The sequence below is a fragment of the Galeopterus variegatus genome, unplaced genomic scaffold (assembly GCF_000696425.1).
Source record: "Galeopterus variegatus unplaced genomic scaffold, G_variegatus-3.0.2 Scaffold508, whole genome shotgun sequence".
NCBI lineage: Eukaryota > Metazoa > Chordata > Mammalia > Dermoptera > Cynocephalidae > Galeopterus > Galeopterus variegatus.
In genome coordinates this window covers 314,783-331,349 of record NW_007726619.1, presented here as the reverse complement: position 1 = coordinate 331,349, position 16,567 = coordinate 314,783, and the positions used below count along the sequence as shown (strand labels likewise).

At 40.0% G+C, this 16,567-nt stretch overlaps 1 long non-coding RNA gene across 1 annotated transcript in view; it reads right to left on the bottom strand.

The window, feature by feature from the left end:
• The window catches only part of LOC103587970, a 109,292-nt gene that overhangs the window by 36,024 nt on the left and 56,701 nt on the right, over positions 1 to 16,567 (bottom strand). The gene's annotated exons all lie outside the window — the stretch shown is intronic.

The following is a 16,567-nucleotide window of genomic DNA, read 5'->3' as shown; positions in this document are numbered from 1 at the left end:
GCATGCATGTGCATGCACGTGCATGCGCGCGCACACACACTCCATCAGAGTGGGCAGGATTGCCTCCAAGGGAAAGTGGATAATCCAATTTTCATAATTCATTCCAACTTTGCATGCATGTGCATGCACGTGCATGCGCGCGCACACACACTCCATCAGAGTGGGCAGGATTACCTCCAAGGGAAAGTGGATAATCCAATTTTCATAATTCATTCCAACTTGGCTTCTTCTGTAGCTGGAGATGTGTCAACTAGATAAGTTTGCTTAGATTTATACTCTGGACACAAAGAAAAAGACCGACTTTGCTTATTTCTTCTGATCTGAATTGTTAGGTCTCCCATTGGCCATCTGTTAAATTTATAGCAAAACAGCTGCAAAAATGTCCTGGAAAACACTATAGTGAATCCATTAGACATTCCCTTAATATGCTTGTTCTAAAGGGGGTGGGGGAAGATGGAAACCTGTCTGCAGGGCCTGGTTCCTCTGGGAATCCTCTTCCTAAGGGGGCTAGCAGAACACAATGCTCAGGGGCAATGGGTAAGCAAAAAAAAGGGAGCCCGGAATCAGACAAAAATTTTCATTTTAACTCTACCAAAGAGATTCCTGTAGCAAGTCTCTACATTTTTCACCATTTCGATCAAGCAGAAATTTTTGGATTCCCTTGAAGACACATTCGTCTTCACAAAAGACGTGATAGGACTTCCTTTCCCTGTTTTATGACCTCCTACTAGTACAGTTGATTTTCCATTGTCCATCTGACAGGCTGGAAGACAGGGATGGCTGAAATTCACAAGTAATCCCCAGCTTTAGTTCAGTCAAAAATTTCAACTCTTCTTATACAGATGAGAAAATAACCCCTTTCATGTTCCCTTCTCCTATGTTCACAGAGGAGAGAACAGGAGTGAGCAATTGGTGTTGCTTGTACACAACTTAGAGAAACTACTGAAAAAATAAAATTAAAAAAATTTTAAGAAACACTCTACAAAACTCAGGCTTCCTACCCAGGCGGCCTTTTAAAAAATTCCTCTTCACTCCTGATGCCTTGGGTGTCCAGTATGGAGGACACCCAACACAAGAGATCGCAGGATTCATGAGTTAATTTGGGGCTGTGTATTGTTGCCATATGACTCATTCCTATCTTCAGAGCTTGAAAATCATTTAATATTCCCTTAAAACTAGCTGATCAATTACAAAATGGTGCACTGAGCAATGACGGCATTTTCACAATTGTGGGAGCAAATTACTTTGGTTCAGACTACGCAACAAAAAAACTCATTTCACTATTTTTGCTTTTCTGCTTTGCTAAGTAAAAACAGGGCACCACCAACAAGCTCACTTGTTTTGGAGAAAGCCATACTTTTTACTCCTCCTTTCATGTAGCAAACACAGACCAAGTACTTACTATGTTGAAGACATGGGTTAAATTCTAAACACACTGTCTCGTGGATATGGAGTTTAAAAGAAATAATGTGTTTCAACAAATAATTTGAAAACCAAGTAAAAGTAAGAGAGGTCCTATTAAAACTGTTATAGGTAAACAGACAAAGAAAGGATAACTTCCTGTTGGGGTAATTAGGAAATGTCTCCTATGGGGAATGTAGTATCTGATGGTCCTAGAAGAATTCACAGACAACAGAAATGCAGATATGGGAGGCAGGGGCAGGGTCATCCATGGTGAAAGAAACCAAAGCAGCAACAGAAACAGAAAACCGGGAGAGCCTGGGGTACGAGAGGGACATGTGCATGACTATATTTTGCTGAAGCATGAGCTGCAGTGAGTAAGGTTACAAAGGCAGGATGTAACCAAATCACAACACCCCCTCAGTACCCAGAAACTGTGAACAGAGAAGTACACACACTCAGGCAAAACCTACTTTGAAGACTGAGTAAGACAAGGGACAAGAGGAGACACACGAAGGAGCAATGACCAGAGAGGCAGAGGGAAAGAATGAAGGCTGGACACGGCTGTTCGAAGAAATGGATTCTCAGCAGCAGCCGTGACACAAGTGCAACCAGAGGTCTAGCAGGAGGCGCTGAATAAAAGGTTACTGGTTTGAGCCCGTCAGGAGCCAATGAAGACATCGAGTAGAAAAGCTTCCAGAGCTTGGATAAAACATTTGGTGATTAAGACTCCAGTGGGTAGCAATAATCTGGAGGAACAGAATATAGATTATGTTTGCAAAACATTTTGAGGTTAAAGAAAGAACAGAGAAATAGAAATTGCTTGAGGATAACAAGGTCAAAGGAAGGTATCCATTATTTTTTAAAAGAGAGACAACTGAAGACGTTCAAAGATGGCACATGAAAGAGAATGTTTTGGTTAAGAGGAAGATCATGAAAAATCAACAGGGAGAAGGAGAGATGATGAAGTCAACAAAGCTTCAGGGGAAGCAGGGCAGAGAAGGGTCCAGAACACAAGGGGTGGGCTTAGCCTTGCAGAGGGGTGGCATTTTGATAATTCTTGCTCCACTAAGATCAGTGAACACAGCAAGAGGCCAACTTGAGCATCTAAGACTGAGACAGGAGCAACAAACAAAATTAAAAGGAAAAGAGAGTTGAAGGATTCATATCTGGGTTCCTCAAGATTTTCAAAAAAACAAGAGAATAATGTTCCTCTACAGAAAGTGGAGCTGAGGGTAGGTTTTAAAGAGACTGGGAATGTCTGAAATAAGATTCCAAGGGAAACGTGACCAGGAGTCTACTAGAGAAGAATGTCGAGATGTGCCGGACAGCAGTGAGAACCCATCTCCAGCTGAATAGCAAGATTTACATCGGGAACAATGAGGTGGGTTCGGGAACCTCCAAGCAGCAGTGCAAGTGATGGGATCGCTCAGGGGTGGTCACTGGAAGGGACTGAGTGGCACTAAACTACTGGGAAAGCACAGTGAGACCTCAAATCCATGAGATGGTGGGCCCAAAGGAGGCTGAACTAGTGACCAAGGAGTGGGGACTCCTAGTGAGGGTGACAACTGGGTTCTGAGGAAGAGGGAAAACAGGGGGTCAGTGGGTTGTGACCAGAGAGGGGAAGTGCAGACTTTGAGATTTTAAGATTTAGAAAGGTTCAAGGGATGTTGGATCAAGTTGATACACAGGTCCTAGGTGTAGCCATCTTCGTGAGTGGCTGAAGTGAAGGAGGGATGAAGCCTTAAGGTGAGGAGACTAGGGACAGAGAGAAGACTCAGGCTAACCTGAGCACTGGCCGGCACCAGGCTCTGATGACACCACCTCTCTCAAGTAGAGGGGGAGGTATTTCATAATCGTTTTGCCAAGGGGGAACACAAGTGCCTGCTCCAGATCCAACGGCATATGATGGACAGTCTTTGAATCAAGTTCCTCACTTTGCACAAGCAAATCAGGGGGAGCTCATGAACAGTAAAAGAATTCTCTGAGAGATGTACAGGTGTATGACCGGGCAATATTACTACAAGGAGGCAACAGGAAGCATGGACGGGCCTTGCTGAGTAAAAGGGGTCCAAACCCTAGTTCTCCCAACCTTCTAACAGCCAAAGTGTCTCAGGCTTTACACAGTCTCTCTAAACCTCAGCATGGCTTCTGTAAAGTGAGGGTTACCTGAAAAACATCCTAACACCTCCATGGTGCTTAGAACAGTGTCGGGTGGTTAGTGCTTAGTTCAAGGTAGTTGATACGATTACTCTTCTCCAACTACATTCTCAATGAAAATTATTTTTGTTAAAGTGGGATAGGTAAGAAGAAAGAATAGTCGTGAAGCAAGCAAATGTGTAAAATGGAAAAAAAGTCATTTACTATCTGAATTATAACTGGTTCAAAGTAGGCTACATAGAGAAATGAAAACATGTCTGCACAAAAACTTATACAGGAATGTTCACAGCAGCACTATTCATGATAGCCAAAAAATAGACATGACCCAAATGTCCATCAACTGATGAATGGATAAACAAAAGGGGGTATGTCCCTACAACGGAAGAGCATTTGATCATAACAAGGAATGATGGATGCTGCAAGGTAGATGAGCCTTGAAAACATTATGCTAAGTGAAAGAAGCCAGTCCACATATTGCATGATTCTATTTATATGAAATATGTAGAACAAGCAAATCCGTATATAGAGAAAGCAGATTAGTGGTTGCCAGGAGCTGGGGGTAGTGGATGGGGAGAAAGTGGGAAGTGACTGCTAATGGGCATGGGATTTTCTTTTGGGGTGATGACAATGTTCTAAAATTTATTGTGGAGATAGCTGCACAATTCTGTGGATATACTAAAAAGCGCTGCATTGTACATTAAAAAAAAAAAAAAAAGTAAGCTATACAGTTCTCAATGCTTTCTGCTTCCCATCTCCCAGATAAAGAATACTTCTCTTCCCTGGGTTAAAGGGCTTGATGGTGGAGTATATGAAACGTAGAATTCCAGCGGTCCTTTGACTTATGAATATCAGAAGATGTCGATCCTCTTCCTCTGGAGACACTCTCAGGTGCATGCCAGGGGAGGTTATTTCTCTTCTTCTTTCCATATGCTTCTTCCAATCTTAGCTACTGAATTCTGTGTCCCCATATGAGCACAGTGGTTAAAAATCAATCTCTGCTTGATCTTCACAGGCAAAAGCTTTAAAGCAGACAGGTCTTTCATACCCAACTTAAAGTTTATGAAAAACACTGCGGGGGCTGCTCTGGAACATTGGTTTTTTACAGAACCAAGGTTTTTTCAGAACCCTGTCCTGAAAGCGATGCTTCTCCAAACTACTTCACCTAATAGGTGACATCGTTTTCTTTAGGGAACAGATTGCAAGGAGAGAATATTGAAAATATGTTCCCCATGGTCCATGTGATATTTGATTTATTTGAAAAACATGACAAAAACTGCCTAAGAAGTAACCTCTAACATCGTGTTATATGTTCTAGAAAATCAACTTTCTTCATAAACATCAAGTGTTTTTCAGGGAATGTTAATGTTAAAGAAATCAGAATGCCAAATTGTTCATTTGAAAAAAAATCACAATAATAATAATATTATTATCATTATTTCCACATGAACTAGAAACTCTCTGGGTAATGCTGGTTTTTGGCTACAAAAAAAAACAAAACAGGGCCGGCCCAGTGGCGCACTGGAGAGTGTGCCACTTGGGAGTGCAGTGGCGCTCCCACCGAGGGTTTGGATCCCATGTGGAGACCAGTTCCTGCTCACTGGCTGAGCGCAGTGCGGGCGCAACACCGAGGGTTACGATCCCGTTACCAGTCAGTAAAAAAGACAAAAAAGAAAAAACAAAAACAAAAACAAAACTGACTTTGCTCTTTGAACATTCCAGGAATCAAATATGAAAACATTCTCAAAGAATTTCCAGGTAAACCATTTTAATACATAAGGTTAATAAGGTCTCTTTAAATGTTAATAAAGACTCTTCATAAAACGTTCAGCAGTGAAGACTCAAAACAAATGATAAAGTATCGTGTTTTATAACAGGTTACCCTGGTCAATGGAGTGTCAGCTATAAAACATAAACTTCCACTGAAGCAAGCACATTCAGTAGCAGTAAAGTAGCCCACTGGGCCCAATTTCCATGAAGAGGTGCCAATTCTACCTGGTGTGTATATTCTACAAATGAAGCCAAGCACTATCAGAACTGATAACTGCATGACTCTGGGCGGTGGAGGGAGGGGAGGGTCTGTAAAAAGAGAAAAAAAAGGACTTTTCATGACATTGGAAATTAAGAGCAAAATACATAAGACTTAAGTTGAATAGCAAGAATAAAGCTTTCATGTACCTCTATGTGGAAAAAAAAAAAGCCTAGAAATGTGTAAACTTCAGCTGGTCATAAAATATAAATCCATTAAACAGTGATTTATATTCTACTCTCAATGTTTCATATTCTTGCACCTACATATAAGAAAAACAGTGCCCTAAATCTGTTTTTACTTGGGTAAGGTTGAAAAATTCAGACAGCGTCATGTTTTTCATAGGGTCTTAAAGAGGCAGCTTCAAAGTTCCCCCTTAATTAATGATTTTTGTTGGCATTTTACAATTCTGAATTCCCCCAAACTCTCTCTTGTGGCATTGGAGTAACTGCTAGCTACTCTCGTAACATTATAAGCAATGTACTTATGGGAAAATATAAGTTGTCTTATATGTTTTGGCATTTAATGCTCAGTAATAACCTGAGAGTATTTAAATATAACGCTTCACTTTTAAATAGTACTCTACAGTTCATAAAGTGATTTCTTCCACACTCGTGTACACTTCTATGCATTAAATGTTTTGTGGTTCCATTTCTGCAAAACTCTTTCAAAGGTATCTGTCAATTAATGAACTTGGAACACAAAGGTGATCTGGAATCTATGAGGACAATCTGGGGGAAAATAATTGCCAACTGGGGATGGCAGAAAGATCATGACACTGAAATTATTCTAATAATTTTGACAGTAAAGAAAAACCATTGAAAGATACCACGAAATACATAAAATTAAAACTAGATGGAAATGTTTCTTGCATGGGCTGCAGTACTGTTTTAAACAGAAGGGAAAGACCAAGAAACATGACTTCTATTCACTAAATTTTAACTATACAGACATCAAAGTCTCCAAGTGCAAGTCAGAATAATAGCTGAAATAAATGTTCTTACCATTGCAGGGGTGCAGGGGTGAGAGGGGAGCTAAGTATACTTTTTAATGTGGAAGCACATCACCCTGACAGCCTGACTCCGACAAGCTAGCATAGTCCTAGGCATTCTATTTCTACCTCGTAAGAGAACAGCACCAGCAACATTTGTGATCAGATTCTGTCAGCCGTTCTGCTAACAATGGAAATTTTTACTTATACATGGAAAGTAAGTTCCCCAAAAAGGAGCATTTCCAGGACCAGGGTTCTATCTTTTTACTTTACAGTATGATGTCAGCAAGAGTATTTCTATGCATAAATTACACATGCACACAGATTAGAAATAAATGAGGTTAGTAATCTGCAAATTGGCTCCATGGAGCATATAACTGATTCATCAGGCGTATGTAAAAGCAAATATTAGTAATCTGCAAATTGGCTCCATGGAGCATATAACTGATTCATCAGGCGTATGTAAAAGCATGAAAAAAAAAAAAAAATCCATGAATTTGTCTCCGTGTCAACAAACTATAAAATGCTCAGAACTTTTATGATCGCGAGGTATTTTCTTTGATGTGTTGGATTTCTCCCTTATATGTGTGGAAAAGAGACACATATAAGAGAATTATAAACTTCAGTTCTTTAACCTTTACAAACCAACACAATAATTACATTGCAACATTTCTGACAACCCAGAGTATTATTAGAAAAAGGATTATTTTTCTCCCACTTCCTTTAAATAGCTCTCAATTTTTCTACAATTTACAGACTGCCTGTGCAAAAGATTTTCATAGCCATGAATCCAACTAAAGATAAATTGGGAGATAAAATAAAACCACTATTCTGATTCGCAAGAATATTTGAAGCACCTCCAAACAGAATGTCTCTCCAAACATAAAGAGAGTATTATATTTTGAGAGAGGCTATCATCAAAATGAAAGCAGAGAAAGTCAACACAAGTCAACTTGATAAGTCCATATTGATAAAGCACAGATGAGTGTTATCTCTGGGTTACAAGTCCAGTACAGGCAGTGCTGGATATATGAATGAGCTGTGTACAGAAAGTTCACTTGCAAGTCAGCTGTTTGGAACTCCAAACTCATTTTCTCAGAGAAACAATGTTACAAACAGTGCTTAGTTCTATAGGAAGGCAATAAGAGCTATTGAACCTGTAATACATACAAACTCTAATACTAACAGCTCTCAAGCAAGCAGTCCCTGTGTTGAACAGTAGGTGAAGAAATCAGGAGGTGGTGGGTGAGAAGAAGGTTTCTTCTTTCTTACCTGGAAACTTCCAAAGTTTTTATTTTTTCTAGCATCTGCCTGCCTCTCTTTATATGTTTTTCCCACCATCTAAATGCTTCATCACAGCCCATACTAATATCATATAATTAATCCTCAACCCCGCTACCCAAACCCCCATTCCTGTGCTCAGTCATGTGACAATCAAAGCTGAATGGGTGCTCCTCATATTCCTAGGACAGAGGAATGACATCCTGCAAATAACGGGATATTCACGGCACGGGACTGGGATGGAGGTAAAGGATGACCTCAGGCTCAGGAAGGTATCCAGTTGTGGCAGCCTCTGGTTAGTTTCTCTGTCCTCCTTGACATATTACCCGGCCTTACACAGCTACGTCTATGTGACTAAATTCTGGGCAAGTGCGTGTGGAAGGGTGCTGTTGATGTCAATTCCATTAATACACCTCCAGTGACACCATCACTTTCTCTTCCCATAACTACTGGCTAGATGCAGAAGAACCTTAAGGTCCCCCAACACCCAGGGAATGGCTGAGCCATGAGATGGAAGGACCCTGAGTCTGGGAATCACCACCATAGGGATACCCCACCCCCACCATGGAACGCCCCCCGTTAACTGTGGCAAGAGCAAAAAAGAAACTTCTTTTTTTTCGCCCACTGAGAGTTGGGTTGTTTGTTACTGCACCGTGCTTGCCCTCTCCACCAGCACCTCCTTGTTGCATCTCAGAAAGGTCCTTTACGTTCCTCCTGCTCTGAGTAATCCACTAGGTTTGTCTTCAAAGAAAATAGCCCCACACTGCTTAGATTTTATAATGCTTCTAGTTTTTACAGATTTTCTCCATCCTTTATTGTAGTTGGTATATTTAACACTAGAAAGCCCGCTTAGTCCTTTTAATCTGTTTGGGAAAATGGAGAAATAAACATTAAATCATTAACCTCACTTTGAGTATCCTTCTAAGCCAGTAGGGCTCTGAGAATCTCAGGCTTCATCTATGGAGTAAAATGTAGGATATATATATATTTTTTTGTAGGTCATTTTTCTCCTTCCTGAGAAGGCTTTTTCCTATAATTTCCATATTTCATAAATAGATTAGGGTCACAAAAATATGTGTTCTGGGTATGAAAACTAGGATCGTATCACTTTTATGATTAAATCCACGCAAGTGACATCACTTGAACTGTCTTAAAAGCAGCTTGCTTGCTTCATTCATTCACAATTAATTCATTCAGTTCACTTTTAATGGGAGAGGGGAGAAGAGAGACTAAAGAGGGAAAGATGAGTGAAGAAAGGAAAGAATTACAACCATTCTCCATGCCTTGCTCTGCAAATACCCCCCTCCCCATTTCATTACTGAGAGGTATAGGGTAGAATAAAAACTCTAAATTATGATACAAATTTGAAATGGATTTTGTCTAATCCTAAAGCTTAGCATTCTATCTTTGCTCCTCCCACAGAAGTTTTCTAGAACTCTCCACCTTCATTGCTTTGTTGAATCTCTAGAAAGGGCCACTAGGTTAAATGATTATGTACCTCCCATGTGGCATCCTAAGGAATAAGAGAAGTAACCTCTGTTTGACACCCGTGTACCATCTCTTTGACAAAGCATGACCTAACAGGTTTCCCAACACTTACTGACCTCTGCTGAAGCTTACGCAGCAGGGATTCTTCCTGCCTTCACCTTGCAACTTCTATGAGAATAAGTTCAAAATGGTTCCCTGAGTTCAGTTCAGCATGCCATGTGCATGTCTGCCACCAAAAAAAAAAAAAAAAAAAAAAAAAAAGATACCCACTGTCGGGAATGCAAGATAGTCATCAGGCACTCTGAGAAAGGAGGAAAACTTACTGGCAGATATGGGACTGAAAAATCCCATTAGGCAAAGTAAATACTTTTATATAGAGCCTTTGTATAGAGCTATTGACTACCATTACAATTTCAAAATATGTTCCCTATGAAAAAATACTGAAGGCAATACATTAGTTAAAAAGGACAAACAAAGATGCTTTATCTTGCCAGTTTGAACATATGTGCTTCCACAGCAAGCCCATAAAGGGAACCTAGAGGCCACTTCATAGAGAATCCTGCCACTGCCAATGTCCACTCTACAAAAGATGTAACTCCTTTTTACATTCTACACAAAACATCAATCCATATGATAGCACACAATGCCATTTAAACCGTGTTTTAAATACACCATTGCCAAGTCATATTTCATGGAATGTTCTCATCATTAAAAAGGTGTTTGAAGTTTAAGTTTACATGTGGCAAAGGCTATGCTTAATGCTCAATTCCCAGACTGCAATCAGAACTGCTGCAATTTCGTGTTTTCAGTTAACACCAAGCAACTTACACTTACACTTAACCATAAAAGGGACTGACTTTCCCTTCAGTTGCCTATTGTCAATACAATGTTTATTTAGCCTAATGACTGACACATATCAAAGAAGGTAGAAGAACTCAATTGTTAAGAAACAATGACTTATAGTGTTGACCGACAGGGGAATAGAGATTTTCAAAGACCTTCAAAACATAAATCGGATTACTGCCACCCATAATCTAATGTGTAAGTCTAACTTTTCCCAGGGTGAATACTCCTGCCCTGATGCCACCTGAGCAGCAAGACCATTTCTCCCCAAGACTAACTCCAACTGTGTGGGATAACAGGAGGTTATAATTGCCAATAGGGAGGCTACCAGCTTGTCACAGAGATTAAAAAAAAATTATCCTTGAGTTGTAGGTGAAATTTTGTGATATAACTGATGAAAAACAGGGGAATAAAGGCTACAGAACCCCTTTCCTAAATAATACAGAGTGAGGGACAAGCCCAAGAGAAGAGAATAACACAGCCAAACCTATCCAGAGGTGCATTACAGGTTTGCTCAATGGGCAATATTATATAAAGCAAGTTGAAAAGACACGGTGCCTGAAGATGAGCAGCCTGAAACTGAAGCATGCATACGCTTTTTCTATTTCTTTTTCTGTAAAGTTCAGTGTACTTCTATGGCAGTTTAACTTTCATGTTTGGTAACCTTGGGACCCAGGGACTTCTCTAGACAGAGTTAAGAGAGTATGTGTGAGCTTCTCCTAAATAGAATGGTGATTTAATAGAGTTTTGTGTGTGTGAGTAGAGCCCAACAGTAGGCTTGACACCTTTATCAAGGGGGGAGAAACATCGACTTTAAACATATGCTATCACTGGCTGCTGCTAGGAATAGCATAGAGTAAGCCGCTCTTCTTTTTATTTGGAGGGCAGGGACCCCTTTGGTGGGCTCACCTGGCCATCTATACGTTCTTTCAGTCCAGCCCACACCACGGGCTTCTGATCTGTGTTTCAGTACAGGCAGACACTATGACAACTTAATAGAGTTTTGTGTGTGTGAGTAGAGCCCAACAGTAGGCTTGACACCTTTATCAAGGGGGGAGAAACATCGACTTTAAACATATGCTATCACTGGCTGCTGCTAGGAATAGCATAGAGTAAGCCGCTCTTCTTTTTATTTGGAGGGCAGGGACCCCTTTGGTGGGCTCACCTGGCCATCTATACGTTCTTTCAGTCCAGCCCACACCACGGGCTTCTGATCTGTGTTTCAGTACAGGCAGACACTATGACAACAGTGATAATCCTCCTTCACCTAGAATACATTATTCTTCAACGTTGGTGCTCAAATATCTGCTGAACAATATTTCACTATTATGGGCACCAACATCACCTGTCTTGTGAACATGACCCAGAAATCATCTTTGACTCCTCCCTCTCCATCCTCCAAATCCATCAGTCATCAAGTCCTATGATTCTATCCCTTCAAATGCTTTTGAAACGTTGCCTCTTCTTCCTTTCCTGCCCCATCCCCACCCCCACCTCAAATGAACAGGTTCTCATTACCCCTGCTCAGCTCCTAACTCACTTGTCCCCAGCCTCTCCCCACTCCAGCCACCCGTGGTACCCTGTCACCAGTCTCACGTGTATACACACACTATCTCTCCGAGTCACCTCCCTTAACAAGAACAGGGAACTCTGTAAGTAACACCTGCCCTGTGAACTTCAAACCCCTGAGCCAGGTCTTACTGATCCTCCAGCTCTGTTGTCCCCACAGCTGCCCAACTTTCTTTCAGACTGATCTCCAGCAAAAACACCCGCATCGCTCAGCTGCCTTCTCCAATGCATCCCTCGCAGGCCATCTGCATCCCGTCCCCCTGCCTTTGTCCCTGCTGCCACTGCACCTAAGCCACCCATCAGTTTGCTCCACCTGTCAGCTCTACACATCCTTTCAAGGTCCATGTCAGGTTTCACTTCTCTTGGGAAACTCTTCCTTACCATTCTGATCCCCAGCCACCTCTCATTCCTCTCAGCACACACTGCACCCACAGTTGGCACCCCCATCACAAATTGTATATCGTCATGTATTGTTCTATGATTGCTGCTTGTGGATTGTTATTGTGCACTCAACTAGATTTTTTTAAAGATAACGTAGATGAACAGAGATTTGCAAAACAATAGTGTTCCCGTGTACCCTTCAGCCAGCTTCCCCATGTAACATCTTACATAATCACAGAACAATACTCAAAACTAGAAAATCGACCTTGGTCAGCACTACTAACTAAACCATAGAATTTATTAGGATTTCACCAGCTTTTCCACTAAACAGTTTCTTCTGTTTCAGGGTCTAGTCTAGGATTTCATGCTGCATTTCACTGCCATGTTTCTTCAGCCTCCTCCAGCCTGTGGCAGTTCCTCGATCCTTCCTTATCTTTAAAAACCTTGACACTTTTGAAGAGGAGTGGTCAGTTATTTTCTAGAATGTCCTTCCATTGGGTTTGTCTGGTACTTTCTCGTGATTAGAGTGAGATTATGCATTATTGGGGAGGATACCACAGAGGTGATGTGTTCTCAGTGCTTCACATCAAGGGGACATATGGTGTCAATACTATCATGGGTAATGTTAACCTTGATCACTTAGTTAAGATGATGTCTGCCAGGATTCTCCACCATACAGTTATATTTTTAATCTCTGTAATTACTACATGTTTTGGGGAGAGATGCTTTAAAACTCTACAAATATCCTGCTTCTGCATAAACTTTTGCCCACTAATTCTCATCTATTCAATCTACTTTTGCCCATCTAATTCATCCATCAGTGGAACTTTCCTGTGGCAATTATTACTATGAGTTCTAATAATGCTTTTCTATTTCCTTCATTCCTTTTTTGATAATTGAAATTCTTCTGTAAGGCAGAGTTGTCCCCCTTTCCATATTTACTTATTAAATTATTTATTGATTGATATCACTATGGACCCGATATTTATTTTATTCTTTGGATTATACTCCCATAATTATTTTGTTACTCAAACTGTTTGAACCCTCAGCTAGATTTTACCCCACTTCAGAGCAGACATGACCATATCTTATATTTCTTATACACTGTCTCTCGTGTCTAAGACAATGATAGGCACACAGTAGATCTACGATTCATTCATTCATTCAACAGATTATGTTAGGGCTTTGTCTTAGGTGCTAGAGTTACAACAACAAATAAAACGATTATTTTCTCAAGTAGTTTACAGCCTGGTTAGCAGAGACACACATGTACGTCTACAAGTCCCTGCTGAACGTATTTGGAGAGTACAGCAATGGCTCAAAGAGGTATATAGTAAACTCTACCTGGAGAAAAAGGGGTAGGGGTGATTGGTAGGCAGGAAAGAAAGACTTTCTTAAAACCAAACAGTATTCTGTCTCCTTTTTGCTCCACTACTCATTCTATAAAAATAAGTGGGCATATAAAATATCTAAAGATAAACACTATCAGACAGTAACCAGATACACCCACTCCCCGAATCTTCTAAACTAATTCCTAAAAATCAAACCTCAAGGGTGTATTTTTTGGGAGATTTAATGTAATAAACACAAACTCTTTATATAGTGACTATGTGCTTGACTAGGAAAATTGGAAACAGCTAGGGTAAAAAATCTCAGAAGCCATTTGTCTTAATCCAGTTCTCAAATCCAATTTCATAGTTTTTATTCCTTCACAGGGAATAATGAAGAGCAAATAAGAAGCATCATCCATCAAAGATGGACTCCCTAAGTTTCTTTACTTAATTCAATTTTCTCTGACTGCTCCTACTGTATTTTCCAAACAAAGCTGTTCTTTTCTGCATGCGATAGTTCAGCCCCGCAAATGTCCTCAGGAATAATAAACAAACAATCAGGGCACATTTTCTGCCACAAATTACACTCTGCAACATTTTTCACACAAAGCATTTTAAATTCCAAGCAAGCAGAGACACATGTAAAATACACTGTCTTATTGCAAGAACTGCACACAATAGATTGACTTTGTATTCAGACACTTATTGACACTTAAACCTGTTAATACTTACCTCCTACCATTGTTCTGAATGATGAATAAGCAAACTCTCTCATGCACACACAATGTTACATCACGCACTTGAATTATAATAGTAAATGCCACTGAAAGGAATTTCACTTCCACTGTTTCATTATCACCCTTTCTAATTAATGTCAATACGTCTTTTCCATGTTAGACGGTATACAATAGATGCACGTCTGTGGGTATCCACACAAATGCACACATATTCATGAATGCACCCACAACATGCTCATATGCATACAGATTTATCCCCACGTTAGTATCTATTTATAAATATAGCTTCTTCCACCCCCTGGCATGTATGTAAATACACACAACAGCTTACAAACCAGTTGATTTCCTTTCACTAACTTTTATAGGGGATTAAGATAAAAAGCTAAAAAAAGACAAGTAGACACTTCACGAAGTCTGTGACTAAGAGATAGAAGCTAATAAGACAGATGGGCTGATGTATAAAGGGGACTTCAGTGCGCCAGCCCACACTTGCTAAAGATTTACCGTGTTTCACCCTGTGTGTGTCAAATCTTTATCGTTTAGCAGCCTACTTCCGTGACTCTGGAACCTAGCCCACAGACATCCCTCCCCTTTCTCTGCCCAAACTTCCCTAAATGAGGATTATTCAATGAAACAAGACAGCATTCTTTTTCCTTATCTGTTATTCCAGGTTGACTGAGAGGCAATATTTACTGTAAAATCATACGGTTCCATAGCTCAACAGTGAGTGGACAACTCTGTTAAAGAGCTCACCAGCAAAGTTTTTAAAAAGTTCTGTAAACACAGACAAATTCAGGACCAGAAAAGTGAAGAGCAGAAAAAATAATTCATATTTTTAAAAATTTTTATACAATAGATTTTTCCTCTATGTGATTGGTCCTCTAAATGATTCCCAGATGTGGTTATTAAAATCTTACTCTATACTACAAGAACACTGCAGATTTACAGAAATAGCTTACAAACAGGCCTCTACAACTCCCAAAACATTCTTGAATGCATTATCTCACTTGATCATCACAACATCTCCGTCAGATACATGCTATAATTATAATCTCTATTTTACAGGTTGAAAAAAAAAAAAACCCTCAGATTTTAAGTGATTTCCCTATGGTCACGTAGCTAATAAGTTGCAGAACTGAAACTCAAAAGAATTTCTGATACCAAATCTCATTTTTTCCCACTACCTGAATTTTATTTAGTTTTTCTTGAATTCATGTTTGGTTCCACTTTATAATAATCAACTATATAAACTCTACTCATTACCTAAAGATGTAATGTTCTTCTAAGTGGAACTAGCTCTTTAATCCCTAAATTTCTTTTTAAAGTTCTCTTTTCTGGTTAAATTTAAATGCCAGTCTGCTTTATCATCTGCTTTCTTTATTCCCTGTTATCTCCCTTTTGAATGATCCGATGTCATATTATCTGATGATCTGATTATTTCTATGTTCACAAATCTTCCCTTTTTTAAAATTGTTGCTGCACGTATTGCTCAGAATTATACAATTTTATCCATACATTTTTACTCAACTGCATTTATCTACAAGGTACATTTCTCGAATCTTCATTCCCTGTCATTGTTATTATCCAGATCCTTGAATTAAATAGAAGGGTTTTCCTTTCTGGTCCATCAGTTCATCTTTCCAGAGCCAGTCAAATGGTGCTTGAACATAACTACTTTTCAGCTTAGTGCCTTTCGATGTCATAAATACTTAACCATGATATTATCCTACGTAGAGGACAAAAGGAAGATGTGGCTTTATAAAGACAGATATTTATGTGCCAACACAGTCTAATAATTAGGCTACTGGGAAAAGACAGAGAAAAAAATTGCAAGATTATAGCTCAATGGAACACCATACAAGCCCCTCTTGGGGGTGTGTGTAGGAGATTCTTGACTGCGGTCGCTGTATTCAAGCAGTGACACAGGTTAGAGCTTCTGGGGCTGAAGTCCACACTGTCTAAACAGTAGAGAGAGTGAGACTCCAGGCCATACCATCCTCCTTTCTTGTGGCCCAACTCCACTTTCCCTGCTGTTTTAATTGGATTATTTTGGAATCTGCTATTTCTGTCTCACTCCTTTTCCCCAAACTGTCATATAAGTACCGCAGCTTGACTATTACACAGCTGCCAAATTTCACTCCAGAGATGGTTGTATTTCAGTGGCAAGTGAACGGATGATCCCTCTGTGCCATCTGAATACCAGTTTAAGAGGTTAAGCATCTGGACGGGGGTTGCCTTTGTGCACGGAAGGAGTGTTTTGTTTTATTTTGTTTTATCACCATCATTGGAGGAACAGATCATTAGCTCCACCTGAGCAAGAAGGAGGCTACAAACCCAAAACACCCGATGCATAAACTAA